Genomic DNA, 24,756 nt, shown 5'->3' with positions numbered 1-24,756 from the left:
ACACCGTGATGGATTATGTACATTGTGACCACTCTTGATAATCAGATGCCATTAATATTGCAGGGAAATATTAGAGACAAAGCCCTTTTTTGGAGGGGGGGATGAAGTTAAATGGTAAACATATTGGAACTGTATACATTTTACTTGCAAGATGAAGGTACTTTAGTGGCCTAATAAAATATAGAATGTTGCCAGACTAAAATCTATTGTTCGTTTGTAGCAGTTTTCATGGGGTTTATTCTTGCCACTATAGAGTCCATCCTCCTGCGTGTGCTAGGAAGTCTATTACATGCTAACAAAGAGAGAAAACTACATAGGCCTCAGAGTATATACAATTCAAAGAGCAAAACAGAAAATGTTTAAAATATTCTTTTCTCTGTTGGGCCATGAAATGATTTACTCTTGCCAGTTTCCATACATGTGGCGCAAAACTGAAAGTGGCATGCCCTACTGGAAGTTCTATGACTGGTATTCGCTTCTTCTCTCTGAGAGAAAAAAATGTATTTCTTCCCTTTTTTTAAATGAAAAACTACTGCCTTGTGTTCTGGTTTTATTCATGAGCACTGTACAATGGCAAAACTAATTTAGGTATCCTATATAAAATTTGTAAAGATTTTCTACTAACCTTCGGAAATGTGATTTTTTGTTTTAGCCAGTTGTCTTTCATTTTTGAACATACTAACGCAAAAACCTGCATATGCTAATATAGCACACTATTTCAATGTTAACACAAGCTATTTTATGGTAGGTGCTAAAATTAAACAAAAAAAACTATATAAACTTAAATTATTCCCCCCATGCCTCTGTTGTCTAATAGGTTGTCTAACAGTGATGTCACTTCCATATAAGCTCACTAGACACACCATAACAGACACCAATATTTCTCCCTTTGTTTAACTATTTTAGATGGTAACAAGCATTGTTTCATTGCCTTCAGCTCTGTTCAGTAATGAACCATATACACACCCCACACAGCAGAATCTAAGAGATTCACAATCACTGCTTTGATGTGCAGTGGCAGAAGTTGAAATTAAGGGCTCGCAGAGCAGCAGGATTCACTTTAGAGGAAACAAACATATTTAAGTGGCCCTCTCTTTTCCTGCACCCCTAGCATTGAAGGAGCTGCACAGGTGAAATTTATACTGCTACCTCAATGCCTTACTAAAGTTTGGATCACACTATTATCAAGCAACGAAAACCATTTAAAAAATATTTGTATTGTGTTCAGTTTTGGAGGCCGTATCATGCTAAGGATGTAAAAAGAATCGAAGCGGTGCAAAGAAAAGCTACGAGAATGGTATGGGATTTGCGTAACAAGACGTATGAGGAGAGACTTGCTGACCTGAACATGTATACCCTGGAGGAAAGGAGAAACAGGGGTGATATGATACAGACGTTCAAATATTTGAAAGGTATTAATCCGCAAACGAACCTTTTCCGGAGATACGAAGGCGGTAGAACGAGAGGACATGAAATGAGATTGAAGGGGGGCAGACTCAAGAAAAATGTCAGGAAGTATTTCTTCACGGAGAGAGTGATGGATGCTTGGAATGCCCTCCCGCGGGAGGTGGTGGAGAGGAAAACGGTAACGGAATTCAAACATGCGTGGGATAAACATAAAGGAATCCTGTTCAGAAGGAAAGGATCCTCAGGAGCTTAACCGAGATTGGATAGCAGAGCCGGCAGTGGGAGGCGGGGCTGGAGGTTGGGAGGCGGGGATAGTGCGGGGCAGACTTATACGGTCTGTGTCAGAGCCGGTGCTGGGAGGCGGGGATAGTGCTGGGCAGACTAATATGGTCTATGCCAGAGCCGGTGGTTGGGAGGCGGGGCTAGTGCTGGGCAGACTTATACGGTCTGTGCCCTGAAGAGCACAGGTACAAATCAAAGTAGGGTATACACAAAAGTAGCACACATGAGTTGTCTTGTTGGGCAGACTGGATGGACCGTGCAGGTCTTTTTCTGCCGTCATCTACTATGTTACTATGTCAGACAGGGAGGTTTTAAAGAAAGTCACGGCCGGTTTCTTCTATACATATGTGAAAATAGATAGCAATTTAAGGAAACAGCATATATAATGGTCCGCATTTTGACCCATCACATCAAACTAACAAATTAGTCATAAGATCCAATTCCACACCTAGAACGGCTGCCGCTTTATTATGGTTGCAATATCTTTCATTTACGTTTAGTATTGCAAATCATACTTACTACGATCTACAGAAGGTATTTTTTTTCAATTAACAATATTTTATGGTGTTATATATATATCAAGTAAAAGTAACTTTTCATGTCTACTGCCAAAGAAATATCCTTAACCAAATACTAGGAAAAGACTTTTTGGTAAAAGTATTACTAATGAAAGACATTTTCTAATTCTGGAGCCATTGAGTAAACCGGGTTACTTATCTGGCAACATCTGATGGAGCTCACATAGAAAATCTTCTTAGAATCCTCTAGAAGCTTTTAAGGCAGTACTGCACATGAACACATTTTGCTGGTCACTGCTGTTGTGAAGGACCTCCTCAATCTTTAATAAAGCTTACAGTGGAATAAACTTACAGGGAAGATATGGGTAGGGGACCTTTTATCCTGTTGTCCTCGGGAAAACATTTGCTACACATAAGTAACTGGATTTTCTCCTAGGCCAAGCAGCATAGCCACAGGCTGCTTCAACAACAGATAACACTTGAAAGGGTGTTGCAAGGATAGACAGCAGAAAATGCTCTTAAAGGCAAGAAGCTTTTTAAATTTTATTGGGGCTTTTTCTTCTAAGAAGTCAACTGGCAAATAAAATGGGCCTAGGTGGAATCTGAATTCTAATCCCTAAAGAGATTGTTGAGAACCAACTGACCAACCCTAGTGTCGTATCAGGAGTTCTGTTCTATCCAAACAGTATCCCTCCAGTGAAGAGCTGCTCAATAGTAGTTGTTTACCAAATCCTAAATGTGCATAGTAGCAGGTTGAATTCCCAACGTCAATGTTTTAGGACAGAGAAGATTAAGTCCCCTTCTTAAATGTGGAATAAATGTTTATGAACTTGCCACACCCAGACCCTACCCTTTGTCATTTGTAAGCACTTGGGTTTGATACATGCATATCCCAGCTTAGTAAAATGGGGGTCTAGACATTTATAGAAGATAAACATTTAAGTGCCAGTTTATGCATGAATCCAACACAAATAGGATGTATAAAATGAGGGCCTCTGTGAATAGTTGTGCAGCTGACATGAGGTCAAATGGCAGAAAGCAGTATTGATAATAGTCTTTCCTTATTAAGGATCCAAGATACTTCATGTGACTTGGCTGTACTTCTATGTGAATATACACTTTTTTTTTAATACAGGAAACATAGCCACTCTCCTTTTCAGAGGTAAGGTATGAAGGTGCTCAGGAAAACCATCCTGAACTTTTCCCAAAACAAAAGTTGGTTTAGGATGCAAAAGAATCCCATCTTTTATTGTCACCAGGAAATACTTGGAGTAAAATCCCTGCTTTTCCCCCTCTCGATTAGTGGTTCCTGATGCTGAGAGTTTTACCAATAGATTTCCAATCAGCAATTTGACTATGTGAAGTCTACATCTGAGACAGAAATTTTTAGAAGCCACCAGTCAGAGAAGGGGGGACTTGATATACCACCTTTCTGTGGTTTTTGCAACTACATTCAAAGTGGTTTACATAGTATATACAGGTACTTATTTGTACCTGGTGCAATGGAGGGTTAAGTGACTTGCCCAGAGAGGGCCAACTGATTGCTAAAAACCTTAGCCTCCCTCCCACTGGAAGGTGCCATCAAGGACACAAACACTAGTTTAGTTATGTACTCTTACAGTCAGTCAAAACCTTGTCCCTAAACTTAAACGACTCACATTTTAAACAAGGTGTGAAAGAATTTAACTTGCATCCAGCAAAAGGTACAGCCCCCCCTAGAGGAAGTGACGTCACCACTGGCAATGGCGGTCTAGCTTCTTAGCTCCCGCTCCCCGCCGCGATAAAACAGCTTTAAGTGACCACCATCAGCTATTTTCGCCGCTTTTGAATACTCCCGATTGGCAATACTCACCAGCCGGTATAAGGTGCATTCGGCGCGGAACAAGGACTCGGAGAAGTCGGCAGGCGGCGGGCCGAGTAAGACCCCGAAGCGCCACGAGGCAATGGCGCAGGCCTCGCCTTCTGACTCCGACTCAGCCTTATCGCTGGCGGAATCGCGGAGACCCCCCGCAAAAAAGGGCGTCTCGGGCGAACTCAAACAGATTCTGTCCGGTATCCAAGAGGACATCCAAAAATCAAAGGAGGAGATACTAGAAAAGATGGAGGTGCTAAGCGCAGATCTCCGCGAGCTGGGGGGACGAATGGAAGAAGCGGAACTTATGCTGGAAGAGCATTCGGAGTCCCTAACTGCTCATGATGCACACATACAGGAATTGGATCAAAAAACGAAAGACTTGGCTTATAAACTGGATGACTTAGAAAACCGGGGCAGGAGGAATAATCTCCGGCTCCGCGGGGTTCCAGAGGGTGGTGAGATGGAAGATGTCCCACTAATAGTGCAAACTACAGTGGTGGAAATAAGTATTTGATCCCTTGCTGATTTTGTAAGTTTGCCCACTGACAAAGACATGAGCAGCCCATAATTGAAGGGTAGGTTATTGGTAACAGTGAGAGATAGCACATCACAAATTAAATCCGGAAAATCACATTGTGGAAAGTATATGAATTTATTTGCATTCTGCAGAGGGAAATAAGTATTTAATCCCTCTGGCAAACAAGACCTAATACTTGGTGGCAAAACCCTTGTTGGCAAGCACAGCGGTCAGACGTCTTCTGTAGTTGATGATGAGGTTTGCACACATGTCAGGAGGAATTTTGGTCCACTCCTCTTTGCAGATCATCTCTAAATCATTAAGAGTTCTGGGCTGTCGCTTGGCAACTCGCAGCTTCAGCTCCCTCCATAAGTTTTCAATGGGATTAAGGTCTGGTGACTGGCTAGGCCACTCCATGACCCTAATGTGCTTCTTCCTGAGCCACTCCTTTGTTGCCTTGGCTGTATGTTTTGGGTCATTGTCGTGCTGGAAGACCCAGCCACGACCCATTTTTAAGGCCCTGGCGGAGGGAAGGAGGTTGTCACTCAGAATTGTACGGTACATGGCCCCATCCATTCTCCCATTGATGCGGTGAAGTAGTCCTGTGCCCTTAGCAGAGAAACACCCCCAAAACATAACATTTCCACCTCCATGCTTGACAGTGGGGACGGTGTTCTTTGGGTCATAGGCAGCATTTCTCTTCCTCCAAACACGGCGAGTTGAGTTCATGCCAAAGAGCTCAATTTTTGTCTCATCTGACCACAGCACCTTCTCCCAATCACTCTCGGCATCATCCAGGTGTTCACTGGCAAACTTCAGACGGGCCGTCACATGTGCCTTCCGGAGCAGGGGGACCTTGCGGGCACTGCAGGATTGCAATCCGTTATGTCGTAATGTGTTACCAATGGTTTTCGTGGTGACAGTGGTCCCAGCTGCCTTGAGATCATTGACAAGTTCCCCCCTTGTAGTTGTAGGCTGATTTCTAACCTTCCTCATGATCAAGGATACCCCACGAGGTGAGATTTTGCGTGGAGCCCCAGATCTTTGTCGATTGACAGTCATTTTGTACTTCTTCCATTTTCTTACTATGGCACCAACAGTTGTCTCCTTCTCGCCCAGCGTCTTACTGATGGTTTTGTAGCCCATTCCAGCCTTGTGCAGGTGTATGATCTTGTCCCTGACATCCTTAGACAGCTCCTTGCTCTTGGCCATTTTGTAGAGGTTAGAGTCTGACTGATTCACTGAGTCTGTGGACAGGTGTCTTTCATACAGGTGACCATTGCCGACAGCTGTCTGTCATGCAGGTAACGAGTTGATTTGGAGCATCTACCTGGTCTGTAGGGGCCAGATCTCTTACTGGTTGGTGGGGGATCAAATACTTATTTCCCTCTGCAGAATGCAAATAAATTCATATACTTTCCACAATGTGATTTTCCGGATTTAATTTGTGATGTGCTATCTCTCACTGTTACCAATAACCTACCCTTCAATTATGGGCTGCTCATGTCTTTGTCAGTGGGCAAACTTACAAAATCAGCAAGGGATCAAATACTTATTTCCACCACTGTATATGTGCAACCCTGATGGGGTCCGAGGTAGAGGCAGAGAAGATTGACTTGGACAGAGCACATAGAGCCCTGGGCCCGCGTCAGGAGACTAGAGCGCGAGACATCATCGTGCGATTTCATAAGTATGAAATAAAAGAACAAATTCTTGCCTGTGCTCGGAAGAAACAGGATTTGGAGTATGAAGGAGCCAAGATAACAGTATACCAAGATCTTTCCCAGTTCACACTGCAGCAGAGGCGACTCCTGAAGCCGGCCCTGGATGTCCTAATCAAAGAGAAGCTCATCTACCGGTGGGGCTTCCCTTTTTCGCTGAACTTCACGATTAAGGGGACTAGATATAGGGTTTGCTTCCTAACCGAAGCTTGGGCGTCTTTGTATGCAGGGGGACTGGTGAGCTCGAAGGCGCCTCTGGGAGAGCTGGCACCTACGACGAAAGCAAAGCTACAAAAATGGCAGCGGGTCCCCGCATCCAACAAGCGCAGCAACCCGAAGCGGAGAGCGACGGTGGAGGGAACCTGAATGCTGATACGCTGGCCTAATCGGGGCCTGTCACCTGAGTTCCTTGCGTCTGTGGATGATGAAGAGCAGATGGACGCATATGTGGTATCAGGGGGACACTGCTCATAGAGTCTCCCAATCTGCTTTGTTCTGAGTTTATTTTGAAGTACTATGGTTATTGGGGGGTCTGTATGTATATATATACATTTTATTTATTTTCTTTTCTTTTCATCTCCTCTTCTTCTTTTCCTTTAGTGGGAGGAGGGATGGTCTCAACAGTGAGACACCTAATAGGAGTGAGGTTTTGTATTAGTATTGGGAGAGGGGTAAATCATCGAGAGCTGTGGCATGTATACAAGTTACAGTTTTTTTGTTCTGTTTAAATGGGATTTGGCATCTGATGGTCACATGGCAACAATTAAAAGGGGGGGGGGGCGGGAGGGAATTGGATTGGTCTGGAACACAGTGGGTTACTTTCTCACATCCCACTCGGGGGGCATGTACCTTCGGGTTGGTGACTGGAGAAGGGGGAAGGGGGGGTTAGACACTGGGTTTAAGGGGAGGGAAGGGGAGGGTGGGCTCGGACTGGCACATTGTAGGAGGATGGAGGTGAAAGTGAGGATAGTGGGTCGGTATGCTCTGCTCGTTCTGCTTGGTTTTATGTTTTAGTTATGAGTATAAATCTTAAGATCTTATCTTACAATGTAAAAGGATTGAATATGCCACAAAAAAGGCAGAAATTATTTAAAGAGCTCCAGCAGCTGGGGGCTCATATAGTTCTGTTGCAGGAGACGCACCTCCGCCGGAAGCACGAAAGACTCCTCTCCCATCCTAAATACCCCAGGTCCTTTTTTGCCTCCTCTAACGAAGGATCCAAAAAACGTGGGGTGGCGGTGTTATTTCATGAGTCAGTACAGGCCCAAATAGTAAAGGTCAAACGGGATCCAGGCGGGCGGTTTCTGTTCTTGCACATAACACTAGATCACATGGACATAACCCTAGCCTGTATATACGCCCCGAATGATCGCCAGCAGGCTTTCTACATTAAAATAAGGAATCTTTTAGCTACATTTGCACAAGGATCTATAATATTGGGAGGCGACTTCAATGGAGTAATGGATCCGGTTTTAGACCGGTCTGGGACGGGGCAGACTGTAGGCACTCGGGATGCCTTAGCGTTGGGATCAATGGCCGCTTCTCTGGGGACTCTGGATGTGTGGCGATTGAGTCACGCGCAAATGAGAGATTATACATATTACTCAGCAGTGCATGCATCATACTCACGTATTGACTATATTTTTCTCGATGTAGCTCTATCAGAGCAGGGGCCCAGCGCAGGTATTGGCAGTGCGACCCTGTCTGACCATGCCCCGGTTTGGGTCGTACTGCCAACAATCAAGGCAGAGATTAAAGACAAGAGATGGGCACTTAATGCCAGTATGTTACAAGAGAGTGAGGTGGTGGAGGGCTGTAAAAAAGTGCTGAAAGAGTATCTGGAGATCAATAAGACATCGGGGCCACCCCTTAGCATTGTGTGGGACGCCATGAAGGCAGTGTCGAGAGGCTACTTTTTACAGCTGACTAGTAGGAGGGCTAGGATTCGCAGAAAACAAATGGCTCAATGCTTAGATAGGATCAAGAGTTTAGAAGCTCAGCACAAGGCCGGCGGCTCTCTGACCTCATTGGAGGAGCTGCGAGCCCAGCGTCTTCAGCTGGACTCTATTTACTCTGAACACTTAAGCCAATTACAATCTCGATCGAAGGTTTATTCTTATGAATTTTCTAACAAAGCGGGACGCCTGCTGGCCCTGAGGCTACGTAGGAAAAAGGCGGAAAGGGCGGTAACACATATCCGGGAGAGAGGAGGGGACATGCTGAATACATCGGAAGCTATTAGAAGGCGGTTTGGTGACTTCTACAAGGAGTTATATGCTCGTGAAATAAACCCCCCTGCTGATTCTATTGCAGATTACATAGCGGAGACTGATTTAGCCTCTCTGACATGCCAGCAACGTGCCACTCTGGATGAGCCGGTCACCCCGCTTGAAATACACAAAGCTATTCAGCATTTACCATCTGGTAAGTCCTCGGGGCTGGATGGACTACCTAATGAGTTTTATAAGCAATTTGCTTCTGATCTGGCCCCACTTTTGGCTGACATGTTCAACCAAATAGGGCGGGGGGAGTCTCTACCGGCCTCCATGTTAGAGGCATGGATAGCAGTATTACCAAAACCAGACAAAGACCTAGCGGACTGTGGGTCTTATCGTCCTATATCGGTTCTAAACGCAGACGTCAAAATTTTAGCCAAAGTCTTAGCTAATAGACTAGCCCCTATGCTCCCAGCGATTATTCACCCAGATCAAGTGGGTTTCGTTTCCTATAGGAAAGCAATGGATAACACGAGAAGAGTAGTAGACTTAATGTATTTGGCAAAAAAAATGTGAAAGCCTATGTGTCTCCTTAGTCTAGACGCTGAAAAGGCCTTCGACAGGGTGCATTGGCCATTCATGTACAAAGTGATGGAGACCTTTGGGATAGGACCCCAATTCAGTAGGTGGATTCAAGCATTCTATACCTCACCTAAAGCATGTATCAGCTTGAATGGGGGCTACTCTGAACTCTTCACTCTGCACAGGGGCACCAGGCAGGGATGCCCTCTCTCCCCGATGTTGTTTGCAATGGTCATGGAACCTTTTGCGTCTAGGGTTAGATCCAACCCGGGGATCACTGGCATTACAATAGCGGGGAGAGCACATAAACTGGCCCTCTTCGCAGACGACGTGTTAATGTTCATCACTCGCCCTCTAACATCTTTCCCTGAGCTTTTGCAGGACATTGAACAATACTCCGCACTCTCAGGATTTAGAGTAAATATGTCCAAATCTGAAGCCCTAAACGTGACCCTCGATGCGGAACTGGTGGAAACTTTAAAATCGACGTATGCTTTTCGGTGGGCTAGTGGGAGTATCCGCTACCTGGGGGTGAACATTACTGCTAGGCTCTCTGATCTTTTCACAGCAAATTATAAAGGCCTGGGCCGTGTCCTCACTGCAGATATGGAGAGATGGGGAGACATTGCACTCTCCTGGTTTGGCCGTATTGCCGCAGTTAAGCTAAACATATTACCACGTTTACTGTACCTGTTCCAGGCTCTTCCGGTCCCCCTGCCTCGTAAATTTCTTGCTGCACTGCAAGATCGTATTGTGCGCTTTATTTGGGCTGGCAAACGTCCGCGGCTAGCACGAGCCTTCTTGTACCAGGATAGGAGGAGGGGAGGGCTGGGGGTCCCCAACTTGGGTTGGTACTACAGAGCAGCTCAGGCACGTGCGGCTGTGGAATGGTTCCAGGGCTACCCTGACCGGCAATGGGTGGGCCTGGAGCAGTTCACATTGGGCACAAGGCCGTTGGGGGCACTAATGTGGCTACCAAGGTCCCTTAGGTCATTGGAGGAGGGTTTGTGCCCCTCCATATACGTTACTCTGTCTAACTGGGATAGTCTTTTCCCGCATCGTCAATGCTTACTGTCGCGCTTATCCCCCATAGCATATAACCCCTTATTTATTCCGGGAACAGAGAGAGGCATATTCACTAGATGGTATGAAGGAGGGCTGAGAACTTGGGGGCAACTACTGGCGGGAGAGTCCCTTTTGTCTTATACAGAAATTCAACAACAGTTTCCAACAGTGGTGACTGATAAGTATGCATTTCTCCAACTCTCGCATTTCCTTAAGACGAAAGCAATTCAGGAAGTAATACACAGACAGCAATTAACTCTTGAGCAAATATGTGAGGGACAGGCTACGACCACAGGGCTGATATCGCGTTTACATCGTATTATTACTCAACAAACACCTTGTTATACACTTCACAGGAAGGGTTGGCAGAGGGAACTGGGGATTGAACTGGAGGATACGGTATGGGAGAGGATGGAACGAGCGGCGGCCGGGGTGTCGTCTCATGTCCCGTTCAAAGAAAATGCCATTAAAGTTCTATTTAGGTGGTACATGACACCAGAGCGTTTACAACGAATTTATCCCACCATGCCTGGGCAGTGCTGGAGGGGATGTGGTGTGAAGGGATCCATGGGACATATTTGGTGGAAATGTAGGAAAATCAAAGCTTATTGGAAAGCAGTTCGTAGCAGACTGCAGGTATGGCTGGGAACTCAAATTCCATGGAATCCCACCATTTTTCTGTTTTCAACAAAAGCAGCGGGCCTCACACCTACTCAACAGACCTTGGTGCGCTATGCCACCTGTGCAGCTCGGATAGTTATAGCGGCTTGTTGGAAACAGACTACGATTCCGCCATTAACTAGGTGGCTTCGAAAATTGGGATATGTCTGTGAGATGGAACGGCTCATAGCTGAGCGGAGTAACCGTACAAATAGATGGCACTCGATTTGGGACCCCTTTCTCCTTCATACATAATTTCGATGACGAACCGGGTTGTGATAAAGCCAGTCCAAGGGGGGTATGGGAAGAGGGTGGGGGGGAGGGGGGTAAATTTGATTTCTAAAGTAAAAGTTCTACAAAATTTGAAGTTATATGTATTGCTTTGCATTGTCATCAGATCTTTGTATGCCTTGTCTGAAACATGTATCATTTGTTAATATTGACTTCAAATAAATAAAAATAAAAAAAAAAAAAGGTACAGCCCCAAACAAGGGCACAGAGGGCTGTACCCTGATTAAAGCACCACGTACAGCCCTAAACAAGGGCACAGTGGGCTGTAACCGGCACAGAATGGCAGGTATAACTAACCACCTTACTGGGCAGACTACATCAACAATACTGGTCTTCATCTGTCATCACTTACTACATTTTGGCTGGGGAGCAGGTTGTGGTTTCTAGACTTACTGCAGTCTGGTATGACAGCAAGATTCCTGTTTGCCTGTCTCCCTAATTAAGTCAATAAAGGGTGAGGTTTTCAGAAGGCAACATTCTTCCTTGCTGGGAAGAAACTGGGTCAGACAGTAAGCCAGCAGAACCTTCAAATTGCTCTGCGGGTCAGTAGTCAGAGTCCCAGGATTGCTCGAATTCAAACTATAAAGAATTCCGTGGAGGGGGGGCGCGGCAGGTCCTGAGTTTGAGCCTGGTTAGACTTATGGACTTCAGAGAAGACCAGTCTCTATTGAGGGTGACTAGATACCAAAGTTGTCCTATGTTTCAGTTAAGCTTACTCCCCTGATGCACTGGGCATTGATCGAGGTGTGGTAGATATCAACCCAGAGGCCTTTTCAGGTCTCTGAATCACTGAATCTTCTCCCAAGTATTGCAAGACTCGAAGACTGGCTGAAAGACTCTGCAACAGAATTTACGCTGTCAAACTGAAGCTGAAGCATTGTGTCAAGCAAGAGTCATTCCAGCCTCTCAAATCTATTAACATCTTCCTTGAAGACTGCTGATTACAAAGGCACAGAGTCCAGCAAGAGAAGCCATGTCCTTATGAGTAACTTGGGGAGTATTGGTGGCCTGGTCTCAGGTCCTCTGAGACCGTCAGCTCCACTGGTATACAAAAAGCTTAAGAGTTCTCTGTGCAGGATCACTTCATGGGTACAACAATAGCTGGTATCTCTGTGATCTCAACACTGTAACCTGATAGATTAAAATATCAATTCTATCTGGCCTCTACCCGACCGTCGATATCGTGAGTCCTGGGCTTCAATGAAAAATAAAAAATGAATCCTTCTTTGGATGGGATTCAGTTGATGTCTAGTCTCAGTGGGCTATATCAACACTCAACCTCAAGGGTGATCAATGCACTTTCTAATGTCAATGCATCCCCAGCATCCGGTACAACTCCTGGACCCTTGGAAACTGATGCCTCCAAGGCAGACTCCAATGGAATAAGATTTTAAGCACTCACAGATTCTTTCACATTGTTCCTCTTATCCACAAATCTCTCTTTTTGTCTTCTGGGAACACAAATGGCATTAAGGGTTTCTGAATAGCTCAAGACAACACAAGAACCAATTGTGTGTACCTGGTCCAAATATGGTCTTGCCACATCACCTGTAATTTTTTAAACCATTGGGGCTTTTTTTCCAGGACATATCAGAAAAAATAGCTGCTGAAAAATCAAATAATTTGGTTTTTAAGATGGCCCAACTGGGATACCTAAAAAGCACAAAAATAGGGGCCTGACCAGGTAAACTTGCAAAATCAAAAGAAAATTTTAAATCAGACCAAAAAATGTGAACTATGTTAACTAAAAAGTTCTACAGATCAGCAAGATATTTAAAAAATAACTAAAAACAAGATACTAAAAATAGTGCAACAGGAGTCATCCATTAGACTCTGCAGAAAAACAAGACTGATGGAGGTCCTGTGTGACATCGAGCAGGAAAGCGCACGCATGTGTACTATACCTCTTCTTAAAAGCTTCTAGGCTAATCTAAGATGAAGAGGCTTCTATGAGGTCTCCACTGGATGACAACACACATCTGTGAGAACTTGTTATCCTACTCATCCTCAGAGAAACAATATACAAAGCTTTTCACAACCACCAGCCAATACACATATATTGTTATAAGAATTTCTTCTGAAGTGTGTAGATAACTGCCTTTTTTTACATAAACTTTATCAAAGTCTAATGTTGTCCATAGATACCACGAATAAAGTGACACACCTCATCAAGCTATGTATTTTTCAAAAAGATTCGATTTTGTTAGTAAATCAGACATTGGTTTTGATTCTATGAAATTGTAGAGTTGTATATGGTATATGGTTTAGTATCATAAAACTGTTTTCTCTCATGTTGCAAGAAAGACATGCTGGCAAGTTTGGGAATATTTTTCTGCCCTCAGAGATATGTGCATCATTTTCTTGACATCTACTTTCTACAATAGCAACCATTGTGCCTGTTGCCTTAGGGTGTTGTACAGAATTTTCTCTAAAAAAAGAACAGTTGCTTAGCAGCGATTGATGCAGATTGCTACCTGGAAAAAAAGGTTGTGATCCTGTGGGATAAGGGGTTACTCCATGTGCAAGGCTGAACAGTAAATGTCTGTTAATCATGAGTATAAACTATGGCAGCTGTAAGGGGACAGAACAAATCCCTTAAGAAAATATTTTGTCCTTATGCCTGTACTTGATATATAATTAATAAAAGATAAACTACTCCACAGCTTGTGTCAATACACCTTCTTTTCACACCCACAAAGCATGAAAACTGTTTGCTCCACTAGTGATAAAAAAAAAAAGAGATATTAAAGCACTTCTCCACTGCTGAGTCAGTTTCTCAGAAGGAGATCTTTGACTTTCATGTACGCGAGACCTGCAGAATCTGTAAGTTGCTCCACTTTCTAAATAAAAAAAAAAACAACTTTTTTACCCTCTATTTTACTATTTATTGAAACTGGATCACTCAGCTCAAGCTATACTCTCATATCAGAGGGGTTCAAGCCAAACAAATGTGACAGATGAGCTCAGCCAAGGCACTAACAGTCATGTAAAATCATGGAACAACAAAATTTATGGTCCCACAAGTGGCCAGGCGGTCTGCAAAATCCAGACCAAAGGACATAGTGAGCAGACCACAAAAAGACTGCAACAACACAAGTGTTTCAGAAGGAAAGACTACAATTGAGCCAGATCTGGTGCATGTCTGTTTTCACACTGATCTGGTTATTTAGCCCCTGAAGCAGCCACTTTGTCCCGTCCGTGGCCGTGACAACCCTCAGACTTACCCTGTTTCTGGGAGTCAGTGTCGGTGCTGGCTTCTGCTTGTCTCTGTGTCTGTGTCTGTCTTAGGTTCTCTCTGGCTCTGTGTGCTGATTGCCCTACTGAACCTCACCTGTGTGGGCTTTGCCTCTTCCAAGATGGCTGCCGCCTCCTCCTCTTTGCCAGTATCCAAGATAGCCCCCGCTGTTCCTTCCTATGGGCTGACTGCTCTGTGTGTCAAGCCTCTGTTTGGTTGCAAGGTGATTGCTGCAGCTGTGGCTCTGGTGTTGAAGGGCTTTATTAATCACTTGGAGACTACAGTCCTGGCCTTTGCAGCTCATCTAAAGGTCCTGGTGTATAGAGTGCTCTGTACACAGTTTCAGTGTTTGCTCTGTGTGACTTTCTATGTTTGTTAGACTAGCTAGCTTAGGCACCGTCTGGCTTGTAGCCTGTGTATAGCTTTGCTAGTGTTCTATGTTTGTTTAGACTAGCTAGCTTAGGCACCGTGTGGCTTGTAGCCTGTGCATAGCTCTGCTAGTTCTCTGTGTTTGTTTCCAGTGCATGACTAGTTAGCTTAGGCACCGTCTGGCTTGTAGCCTGTGCATAGCTCTGCTAGTTCTCTGTGTTTGTTTCCAGTGCATGACTAGTTAGCTCAGGCACCGTCTGGCTTGTAGCCTGTGCATAGCTCTGCTAGTTCTCTGCGTTTGTTCCTAGTGTTAGACTAGCCGCCCTTGCTAGCCACTATCCCAAGACTGTGTTTGTTCCTAGTGTTAGACTAGCCGCCCTTGCTAGCCACTATCCCAAGACTGTGTTTGTTCCTAGTGTTAGACTAGCCGCCCTTGCTAGCCACTATCCCGAGACTGTGATTGTTCCTAGTGTAGACTAGCCAGCTTAGGCACCATCTGGCTTGTAGCCTGTGCATAGCTCTGCTAGTTCTCTGTGTTTGTTCCTAGTGTTAGACTAGCCGCCCTTGCTAGCCACTATCCCGAGTCTGTATTTGTTCCTAGTGTTAGACTAGCCGCCCTTGCTAGCCACTATCCCAAGACTGTGATTGTTCCTAGTGTAGACTAGCCAGCTTAGGCACCGTCTGGCTTGTAGCCTGTGCATAGCTCTGCTAGTTCTCTGTGTTGGTTCCTAGTGATAAACTAGCCAGCTTAGGCACCGTCTGGCTTGTAGCCTGTGTATAGCTTTGCTAGTTCTCTGGGTTTGTTCCTATTACTTGACTAGCCAGCTTAGGCACCGTGTGGCTTGTAGCCTGTGTAAAGCTTTGCTAGTGTTCTGCGTTTGTTTCCAGTGCATGACTTGTTAGCTTGGGCACAGCTTAGTTGTTAGCTGGTGTATAGCCTTCCAAGTCTCCTGAGTTTGCTCTGTGTATGTTCCTGTGTATGACTGGTTTGCCTGGGTATAGCGTTCCTATTAGCCTGGGTACAGTTTACTAGTCATTGTGTTGAATCCTGCCGACTGCCAGAACCCGGACAGTCCCTGCTTGTCTGCCTTGCCTTCGCCTAGGTGCCAGGGGGCACTCCTGGATCTTCATTCCTGCTGTTCCTGTAAGTCCTACCGGCTGCCAGAACCTGAGGGCTCAACCCTCGGGGAAAGGCAGTCAAGTGTAGGTGAAGCCTAGGTCCAGGGTGTTCCAGTTCCGCGGGTTCCGCTCCAGTGTGTTCCAGCCCAGCGGGTTTCACTCCTGTATGTTCCAGTCCAGTGGGGCCACTCCAGGGTGTCCAGTTCAGCGGGCCCCACTCCAGTGCGCACCCGTCCGGTGCGTTCCAGTTCCGAGTGTTCCGGTGTAGAACTCCAGTCCGGGGTTCCGGTCCAGTCTTGTTTCATCTCTACCTGGAAGGTGATCTTGCCTGCCACTGCCGCTCCACGGTAGTGGCCTATGGACTCACAACCCCGTGCTCCCGGGGAAGAAGCCTGAAAGTATGCCAAGGTCCTCGAGAGCACGGCAAGCGCGAGAGACGCGACACACTTGGTGAAACTGGTCCGAGTCGAGCTCTGTGTTCATAGCTCTCACCTCTGTTGTATAATAAAGGTGTTTTTGAATATTTTCGACTTCTTTAGTCTTTTTATGGTCTACTCAGCATTTCCTTCATTAAAAAAAAATTTTTTTTTAACATATATAATCTTAATCAAGAGACACTCTTTCAAATAAGTTGCTCATCTCGGCTGCTTGTTCTCTCCCATCATTTTTTTAAATTCATTTTCTTCTGCTTTATCTTTAACTCTACCCTTGTCCTTCCCACTTACTCCTTTGTCTCCTCCCATTTTATACCATATATATTTCCTCACGCTTTCTAATTTATACATTTTTCAGTCTCTTACCTATGTAATATACGAGCCAGCTAAATTCATGACTGTAAGCCAATAAGGGGTTTCACCAAGGTCAGACTGGCTTTTGAAAGCTTTGCAATAAAGAGATAGCATCGTGTACTTGGTAGATCATCTGAGAAGATTTCTAGATAGTAGAGCTGATATCATTTCAGTGTTATTAGACTTCCCTTCATGTCAAAACTAGTGATCATACCATTTTATTAAACTGATTTAGGAAAATTAGTGTTATTTGCCAGAGAAGGCAATGGATTACTGCTTTTCTGAAGATAGACCTGTTAGGGCAGGCAATATCCAAGCCACAGCTACTAAGGTAAGGAGTACCACGAATTAGTCAATTTCCCACTTTTATTTAATACCTACGTTGAGCCACTGACAGATCTCACTGCTAGACATGGAATTAATAGGCTGAAAAGTTAGCAATGTTTTTAAGTGGTTGTCCAGCGTTTGGGAATGGTTAATGCACATAAATTGTGTATAAACTGGATTAAGTTTAAATTATGTGTTACCAAATTGCCCTTTGGCTTTATTTGCTCCTCTATTGCAGTACTATAGTTTTGAATGATTGTTTTCTCCAGTGGAAGCTCATTTGAACATACTAGGAGTGAATTCAGATGCTAAACATACTATGAATCCACAGCTTAATCACAAAATGGAGATTTCCTTTATCAACCAGGACTTGTTCAGAATCTGCACCTCTATTCTACTAAGAAGAATTTAGCATCTGTTATCCAGGCACTGATTATGAGGAATACTGATTACTGTAATGCCCTCTTTTAGGAGTAAAAAAAAAAAAAAAAGGCCAATTTTGAAGGATGGAATTAGTGTAAAATACTGCAGCAAGAATATTAAATACCCTTAAGTTTATAGAACATGCACTAAGAGAACTGCATTGATTACCTACTCCTTTCAGGACATCTTTCAAAATATTACTGCTGCATTTACAATTTTTTTTAAAGGAAAGTTGCCCTGTCTATTTAAATTCTAGATTACAGCAATATACTCTCAGAAGGGCATTATGATCCTTGCAGGATCTATTACTACTTTACCCGCCATTAGTCAAGGTAACATTTCTAGATACACAGAATCATGCTCTCCACTGTGAGTGTCAAAACTAGGAATTCTTCGCCAAAATGCTTAAAATTATTTGAAATTTTGGAAGATATGCTAAGTATGGCTTTCACTAGGCTGGCTTCAAGTTTTGAGTACATTTATTTGACCTTTATAAAATGAGTTATGATATATTTTGATTTATCTGTTTCTATACCTACTGTTTTTAGAACACAGATCACATCAAGTTCTTCTAGAAGATGTGGTGACTACTAAATAAAGAAATGTACAGTGGTGGAAATAAGTATTTGATCCCTTGCTGATTTTGTAAGTTTGCCCACTGACAAAGACATGAGCAGCCCATAATTGAAGGGTAGGTTATTGGTAACAGTGAGAGATAGCACATCACAAATTAAATCCGGAAAATCACATTGTGGAAAGTATATGAATTTATTTGCATTCTGCAGAGGGAAATAAGTATTTGATCCCCCACCAACCAGTAAGAGATCTGGCCCCTACAGACCAGGTAGATGCTCCAAATCAACTCGTTACCTGCATGACAGACAGCTGTCGGCAATGGTCACCTGTATGAAAGACACCTGTCCACAGACTCAGTGAATCAGTCAGACTCTAACCTCTACAAAATGGCCAAGAGCAAGGAGCTGTCTAAGGATGTCAGGGACAAGATCATACACCTGCACAAGGCTGGAATGGGCTACAAAACCATCAGTAAGACGCTGGGCGAGAAGGAGACAACTGTTGGTGCCATAGTAAGAAAATGGAAGAAGTACAAAATGACTGTCAATCGACAAAGATCTGGGGCTCCACGCAAAATCTCACCTCGTGGGGTATCCTTGATCATGAGAAAGGTTAGAAATCAGCCTACAACTACAAGGGGGGAACTTGTCAATGATCTCAAGGCAGCTGGGACCACTGTCACCACGAAAACCATTGGTAACACATTACGACATAACGGATTGCAATCCTGCAGTGCCCGCAAGGTCCCCCTGCTCCGGAAGGCACATGTGACGGCCCGTCTGAAGTTTGCCAGTGAACACCTGGATGATGCCGAGAGTGATTGGGAGAAGGTGCTGTGGTCAGATGAGACAAAAATTGAGCTCTTTGGCATGAACTCAACTCGCCGTGTTTGGAGGAAGAGAAATGCTGCCTATGACCCAAAGAACACCGTCCCCACTGTCAAGCATGGAGGTGGAAATGTTATGTTTTGGGGGTGTTTCTCTGCTAAGGGCACAGGACTACTTCACCGCATCAATGGGAGAATGGATGGGGCCATGTACCGTACAATTCTGAGTGACAACCTCCTTCCCTCCGCCAGGGCCTTAAAAATGGGTCGTGGCTGGGTCTTCCAGCACGACAATGACCCAAAACATACAGCCAAGGCAACAAAGGAGTGGCTCAGGAAGAAGCACATTAGGGTCATGGAGTGGCCTAGCCAGTCACCAGACCTTAATCCCATTGAAAACTTATGGAGGGAGCTGAAGCTGCGAGTTGCCAAGCGACAGCCCAGAACTCTTAATGATTTAGAGATGATCTGCAAAGAGGAGTGGACCAAAATTCCTCCTGACATGTGTGCAAACCTCATCATAAACTACAGAAGACGTCTGACCGCTGTGCTTGCCAACAAGGGTTTTGCCACCAAGTATTAGGTCTTGTTTGCCAGAGGGATTAAATACTTATTTCCCTCTGCAGAATGCAAATAAATTCATATACTTTCCACAATGTGATTTTCCGGATTTAATTTGTGATGTGCTATCTCTCACTGTTACTAATAACCTACCCTTCAATTATGGGCTGCTCATGTCTTTGTCAGTGGGCAAACTTACAAAATCAGCAAGGGATCAAATACTTATTTCCACCACTGTATATACTATACTATGTCCTTTTCTCTGTCCCTCCCTAGACCAGCATCCGCCTGGTGCTATCTTCTCTATACTGTTGGTTATAATGGAAGTAAACTATCTGTCCCAGTACCATTCAACGTGATATTTTCTCTCCCTAAAAGATCATTTTCTGTTTCCCCAAAGTGAAGTTGAGTTTCCACATTGTGACTAGTTGTTAAGACAGACAACAACTGTTCTCTTATGGGACACAGCATTTATAATTCCTGATTAAAGTGAAGATACTTACCTGTAGCAGGTATTCTCCGAGAACAGCAGGCTGATGTCCACGTCGGCCCAGGAATCGGCATTTTGCCAGCAAAATAAACAAAGTTTTGCTAAAGCTTCTAGAGCGAGAGCAGCTTGCAGCGGGCATGCGCGGATGACTTCCCGCCCGTAGCGTGAATGTGCTACTTCAGTTTAATCAAAAAGCATAGCAGCAAACAAACAGCAACAACTCCTCCAAAGGGGAGGTGGGAGGGTTTGTGAGAACAATCAGCCTGCTGTCCTCGGAGAAATCCTGCTACAGGTAAGTATCTTCGCTTTCTACGAGGACAAACAGGCTGCTTGTTCTCACATGTGGGGTATCCCTAGGAACCAGGCTCACTCAAAACAACGAACATTGGTCAATTGGGCCTCGAAACAGCGAGGACATAACATAGATTGACCTGAAACCATAAATAACTGAGGGTGCAGAATGAACAGAACAAAAATGGGATTAGGGGGGTGGAGATGGATTCTAAACCCCGAACAGATTCTCAGCACTGACTGTCCAAACCGACTGTTGCGTCGGGTATCCTGCTGAAGGCAGTAGTGAGATGTGAATGTGTGGACTGATGACCACGTTGCAGCCTTGCAAATCTCCTCAATGGAGGCTGACTTTAAGTGAGCCACTGACGCAGCCATGGCTCTAACATTATAAGCCGTGACATGGCCCTCAAGAGTCAGCCCAGCTTGGGCACAAGTGAAGGAAATGCAATCTGCTAGCCAATTGGAGATTGTGCGTTTTCCGATGGCGACTCCCCTCCTGTTGGGATCAAAAGAAATAAACAACTGGGCGGACTGTCTGAAGGGCTTCATCCACATAAAAGGCCAATGCTCTCTTGCAGTCCAAGGTATGCAATCTGCTTTCGCCCGGGTGGGTATGCAGACAGGGAAAGAATGTTGGCAAGACAATTGACTGGTTCAGATGGAACTCCGACACCACCTTCGGCAGGAACTTAGGATGTGTGCAGAGGACTACTCTATTGTGATGAAACCTGATATAAGGTGCATGCACTACCAAGGCCTGAAGCTCACTGACCCTACGAGCTGAAGTAACTGCCACCAAGAAAACGACCTTCCAGGTCAAGTACTTCAGATGGCAGGAATTCAGTGGCTCAAAAGGAGCTTTCATCAGCTGGGTGAGAACGACGTTGAGATCCCATGACACTGGTGAAGGTTTGACAGAGGGTGCTGACAAAAGCAAACCTATCATGAAGCGAACAACTAAAGGCTGTCCAGAGATAGGCTTACTCTCTACACGGCGATAAGCACTAATCGCACTAAGGTGAACTCTTACAGAGTTGGTCTTGAGACCAGACTCTGACAAGTGTAGAAGGTATTCAAGCAGGGTCTGTGTAGGACAAGAAAGAGGATCTAGGGCCTTGCTGTCACACCAGACGGCAAACCTCCTCCATTTGAAAGAGTAACACCTCTTTCTGGAATCTTTCCTAGAAGCAAGCAAGACTCGAAAGACACTCTCTGAAAGACCCAAGGAGGCAAATTCTAAGCTCTCAACATCCAGGCCTTGAGAGCCAGAGACTGGAGATTGGGATGTAGAAGCGACCCCTCGTTCTGGGTGATGAGGGTTGGAAAACATTCCAATCTCCACGGTTCCTCGGAGGAGAACTCCAGAAGAAGAGGAAACCAAATCTGACAAAGCCAGAAGGAAGCAATCAGAATCAAGTTTCAGCAGTCTTGCTTGAGTTTCAGCAAAGTCTTCCCTACTAGAGCTATGGGAGGATATGCATACAGAAGGCCTGTTCCCCAATGGAGGAGAAAGGCATCTGAAGTTAGTCTGTCGTGGGCCTGAAGCCTGGAACAGAACTGAGGGACCTTGTGATTGATCTGAGTGGCAAAAAAATCCACCGAGGGGGTGCCCCACGCTCGGAAGATCTTGCAGATTACTCCCATGTTCAGTGACCACTCATGTGGTTGCATTATCCTGCTCAGTCTGTCGGCCAGACTGTTGTTTACGCCTGCCAGATAAGTGGCTTGCAGAAACATGCAGTGACGGCGCGCCCAAAGGCACATCTGGACAGCTTCCTGACATTTTTTTTTTTTTTGTTACATTTGTACCCCACGCTTTCCCACTCATGGCAGGCTCTATGTGGCAGGCAATGGAGGGTTAAGTGACTTGCCCAGAGTCACAAGGAGCTGCCTGTGCCGGGAATCAAACTCAGTTCCTCAGTTCCCCAGGACCAAAGTCCACCACCCTAACCACTAGGCCAGAAGGCAAGATCTGGTTCCCCCCTGCATATTGGTGTAATACATGGCAACCTGATTGTCTGTCTGAATCAGTATGATTTGGTTGGACAGCTGGTCTCTGAAAGCCTTCAGAGCGTTCCAGATCGCTTGCAATTCCAGGAGATTGATCTGAAGACCTTTTTCCTGAAAGGACCAAGCTCCTTGAGTGTGAAGCCCATCCACATGAGCTCTCCACCTCAGGAGGGATGCAACCGTCGTCAGCACTTTTTGTGGCTGAGGAATTTGAAATGGACGTCCCAAGGTCAAATTAGTCCGAATCGTCCACCAACGCAGAGAATTCCGGAAGTCGGTGGACAATTGGATCACATCCTCTAGATCTCCTGCAGTTTGATACCACTGGGAGGCCAGGGTCCATTGAGCTGATCTCATGTACAGGTGTGCCATGGGAGTTACATGAACTGTGGAGGCCATGTGCCCCAGGAGTCTCAACATCTGCCGAGCTGTGATCTGTTGAGACGCTCAAACTATGGACACCAGGGACAGGTAAGCGCAAGCTGTCTTTGTGTTCAACACAACTCCAATCAATTCCAATTTCTGAACTGGGGTGAGATGGGACTTGGAATAATTTATCACGAACCCCAGAAGTTCTAGCACCTGAATAGTATTTCGCATGGACTGCTGAGCGCCTGCCTTCGAGGTGATCTTCACCAGCCAATCGTCGCAATAAGGGAACACATGCACTCCCAGTCTGGTAGCGCCGCTGCAACTACCGCCAGGCACTTTGTGAACACTCTGGATGCAGATGCCAGACCAAAGGGCAGTACACAGTACTGAAAGTGCTGAGTTCCCAGCCAAAATCACAGCTACTTCCTGTGAGCTGGAAGTATCAGGACATGTGTGTAAGCATCCTTTAAGTCCAGAGAGCATAGCCAATCGTTCTCTTGAATCATGGGGAAGAAGGGTGCCCAGGGAAACCATCCTGAACTTTTCTCGAAATTTGTTCAGGCCCCTTAGGTCTAGGATGGGACGCATCACCCCTGTTTTCTTTTGCACAAGGAAGTACTTGGAATAGAATCCCAACCCTTCTTCCCCTGGTGGAACGGGCTCGATCGCACTGTCCTTTAGAAGGGCAGAGAGTTCCTCTGCAAGTACCTGCTTGTGCTGGGAACTTTAAGAATGAGCTCCCGGTGGCCAATTTGGAGGTTTGGATTCCAGATTGAGGGTGTATCCTAACCAGACTATTTGAAGAAACCACCAGTCGGAGGTTATAAGAGGTGAAAAAACATCAACCTCCCCCCTACCAGTAAGTCGTCCGGTACGGACACTTTTACTGAGGGTATGCTGAACTGGAGCCAGTCAAAAGCCCGTCCCTTGTCAGACTTTTTCCTGGGCCTTACGAGGAGCAGAGAAGAAACCCTGTTACCTCAAACGCAGACAAGAAAAAACTGAAGTAGCACGTTCACGCTACGGGCGGGAAGTCATCCGCACATACACAATGCACGCTGCTCGCACGCTAGAAAACTCTAGCAAAACTGTTTATTTTGCTGGCAAAATGCCGATTCCTGGGCCGACATGGACGTCAACCCACATGTGAGAACAAGCAGCCTGCCTGTCCTAAGAGAAATTATATTTTTCTGATTTGCCCACCTCCTGGGTTCATGAGCCATGGTACTGCCAGACTCCTCTCTTTTGCCAGGCTGCTGCAGTGCTTGAATTGCTCAGTTCTGCATTAACTACAGTACAAACTGATATCATTAGCAAGAACAAAGCCTAATTAAAGGAAGTTAAGCCAAGATGGCCTGAAAGTCACACAGAATGTGTATCTACAGAACCCATATGTCTCCAGTATTTGGAAGAGTTTTTCTATACAGAATTCTTGATTTTACCAGAGAGACACACTACATGTGGATTTTCTAGTTAGCATTCCTAGTAATGAGAGTTTTTCTTGATGGGACCTTGAGCGTGGCTCTTTTAGTCTATACTAGGCTGTTTAAAGCCTAATCACAGTTATGTACTACTTTAATACTTCTGAGGTGAAAAACGTTGAGCAAAAAAGTGTTTTATTTGGAACTGCTGCAACCATTCTTGAGTTTGGACTCCACAGATTCATTTCCCCACATTTTAAATGTGCCACACTCAGCTTGCTTTAGGACATTTTAGACTATAGCAAGATGAGGGTTTATATCACAGCTACCTGGAAAATGCTGGCAAGATAATTCTATCAAACAAAAAATAACCTTATAACATTTCTTAAACAAATCCTCCTTGTCTCCTTTAATGAGAACTTATTCATGAGAGCTGACCCCATGGCTCACTAGCAGTGTTGTGCACTGCCACACTGAACGTCCTCAGTTCAATCCATGAATCAATTATTCTGCTCCAAAGGTCAGCTGGGATTGAAGATATGGTCTTACTTCAGGGTGACACTTAGAGGTGCATTTTCGATATGATGTCTAAGTCGGACTTCGGATGTTCTGTGCTATACATCCTAAATCTGAATAGCAAATGCAACCATTTTTGAAAAAGCACAACAATTAAAAAAAATTACTGTTTCTTTCAAGGTTTTGTGATGATATAAGAGGGGTCAGCATTTTTAGCAAACTGGTCTCCCAGACATCCCAGGAGAGCAATGGGGCATTCTAGTGGGTACTGCTGTGGACTTTATATAAATGCTCCCAGGTACAAATCTCACCGTT

At 45.0% G+C, this 24,756-nt stretch overlaps 1 protein-coding gene across 12 annotated transcripts in view; it reads right to left on the bottom strand.

Moving 5' to 3' along the window:
• The window catches only part of OSBPL9 (oxysterol binding protein like 9), a 272,285-nt gene that overhangs the window by 134,276 nt on the left and 113,253 nt on the right, over positions 1-24,756 (bottom strand). The window contains exon 1 of one of the 12 annotated variants that reach the window (XM_030205290.1): positions 5,567-5,574. The exons of the other annotated variants lie outside the window; for them this stretch is intronic. The gene's annotated coding sequence lies outside the window, so the exon portion shown is untranslated. Of the gene's footprint in view, positions 1-5,566; positions 5,575-24,756 lie in introns of those variants that run through there. 12 annotated transcript variants of the gene reach the window in all.

The sequence above is a fragment of the Microcaecilia unicolor genome, chromosome 6, assembly GCF_901765095.1.
Source record: "Microcaecilia unicolor chromosome 6, aMicUni1.1, whole genome shotgun sequence".
Taxonomy (NCBI): domain Eukaryota; kingdom Metazoa; phylum Chordata; class Amphibia; order Gymnophiona; family Siphonopidae; genus Microcaecilia; species Microcaecilia unicolor.
The sequence above is the reverse complement of the archived record's forward strand: the minus strand, read 5'-3'. Positions and strand labels throughout refer to the sequence as shown.